Source organism: Echinops telfairi, unplaced genomic scaffold (assembly GCF_000313985.2).
Source record: "Echinops telfairi isolate 266 unplaced genomic scaffold, ASM31398v2 ScPeMD7_7424;HRSCAF=8462, whole genome shotgun sequence".
NCBI lineage: Eukaryota > Metazoa > Chordata > Mammalia > Afrosoricida > Tenrecidae > Echinops > Echinops telfairi.
This window is the reverse complement of record NW_022111324.1, coordinates 44,490,641-44,492,982: the sequence shown is the minus strand read 5'-3', so window position 1 is coordinate 44,492,982 and position 2,342 is coordinate 44,490,641.

Below are 2,342 nucleotides of genomic sequence, written 5' to 3'. Positions count from 1 at the left end.
AGAAAGTGTTTTGAAAAGGATGATGGCAACATAGATACAAATATTCTTGACACACAAAAAAGAAAAAAATGTGTTTGACACAACGAATGTATGGATTGTTATAAGAGCTGTAAGAGCCCCTAATCAAATGATTTTTTCAAAAAAGAAACTGATGTTCTCGTAAACTTGGATTTCTGGTAGGCACCTTACATAAAGGGCTCTAGTGGCGCAGTGGTTAAGCATTGGGCGACTAACCCCATGATTGGTGGCTCAAACCCAGCTGATCCTCCAGAGGAAGCGGAGGCTACCTGCTCCCAGAAAGATGCTGTCTCAGGAACCCTAGGCAGCAGAGCAACTTAACATGAAGATATGCTAAATTCAGCATGCGTACCATTCAGGTTTATAAAGAACAGTTACTGCGAGTCGGAATCAACGTGACAGCAGCGGGTTTGCTTTGCTTTTGGAACTTAGTACCAAAAGACCCGTGGTGTGGCGATGACTGCTGATCCAGGAGCTAGCTCGAAGATGAGGTATTCAAACACACCAGCCACTCTGTGGGAGGAAAGACCTGGCGGTCCGCCCCGGAAAGATGTGCAGCGTTGTAAATGCTATATGGCATGGCCGCTCTGCTCTGTCCTGGAGGATTGCTATGACTTGGGGCTGACTGAATGACATAACAATTACATCAGCAACTTAATATGAAGCTATGCTAAATTAAGCATGTGTACCATTCGGGTTTATAAAGAACAGATTTGTCTTGGAATAAGTTTGGCCAGGGTGCTCCTTAGAGGCAAGGATGGCGAGACGTTGTCTCACGTACTTTGGACATGTTGTCAGGAGACACCAGTCCCTGGAGAGGGACATCATGCTTGCTTGGTACAGTAGCGGGGCAGCGACAAAGAGGAAGACCTTCACCAAGATGGATTGGCACCGTGGCTTCATGGATAGCCTCAAACATAAGAACAGTGGTAAGGACGACGGACACTGGCCTGGGAAGTGGCTCTTTGGTTGTATGTAGGGTCGCTGTGAGCTGGGGACACTCAATGGTACCCAACACCAACAAAAGAACAAGCACCTGAGGTCACGCATCATTCCAAATACTGGGGAGTTTATGAAGAACTTATCAATGCTGAGCCAGGCAGTTCCTGCCCAACCCTTGCTTCTCAGTACATTTTGCTTGCACCATTCACTAACAAAGGCACTATCACTGATTTTATAGCCAGAGTTGGCTTGTTAAAAAAATCTACTTCCTAAGACTCTCCCTTAACACCCCCTGCCCCCATTATATGAGGTTGGCACATATTAAAAAGGAATGACTAAGTAAAGATTTCTTCTCATTCTTTTTAATAATTATGAGAAATGTGGCACCTGGCAGGAAAGATAAGTGACTTTTACACAATATTATTATGGCCAGGTAAATATTACTCTCTCTTTACAGCACTAATAATTAAACAGAGCCTTAGTCAATCTTTTGGCAACTGAAATGTTTAAGGCTCCTCTCCTCTGGATTTGTGCAGATTTCCCATGCTCGTCACAGTCTGTGATCTCTGTCTACTGACTTAGCGTTTTATATCTTGACTTTGAGCAATGAAAGAAACACAGGACTATTTTCTTTCCATTTAAGGCCTTTTAAAACATTCAGGCAAACCACTAAGTGATATGACCTATTTTTTTCATAAAGGAAGCTATAAGGCATCCAAAGTGATTTCCTTAGGAATTAGTAATTATTTGTACAATGCCGACTCACACAATAGATCTCATATAGCCTCAATTCATGAAACAGAATGTTGCATCTCCCCTAACATTATCTGGTAGACCACACATGTAAAACAATTTTCAAATAATAAATATTCCTCTAGATTCAAATCTTTTACATGGCTAGATCTTATAAGAGGCTATGAAACTCAATTTTGGTTTCTATTTCAGTTATTCTAATAGGCCTGTTTTTTCGGGGGCGGGGGTGGCGTTTGCTCTCTTAGTCTATTGTAAAGTAAGAAAATGTCTAATAAAAATGATGAAGTGGGATTTTCTAAAATATCCATTCTTTAAACTGTTTCTCCACACAGAGCAATCTGTGATTTTTCAAAACATCAGTCTACTGACTGTAATAGAATAGGAGCATGAATGTACTTATGAAACATTTTTCATTATATTTTGAGGGGGAAAAAAAGATAATAAAATCAGAAAAGATTAGTTGAAAAACACTGAGACTACTTAGAAAGCTCACTATATAACTGTGAAATTGCAAAACAAAATTGCATTTCAAAAAAGTAGATTTACTTTCCATTTGCTTTTCTCATTGCTGTAAATTTAGTGAGTTATAACCTCAAGCACTATTTACTTAAAAACTGAATACGTCATGT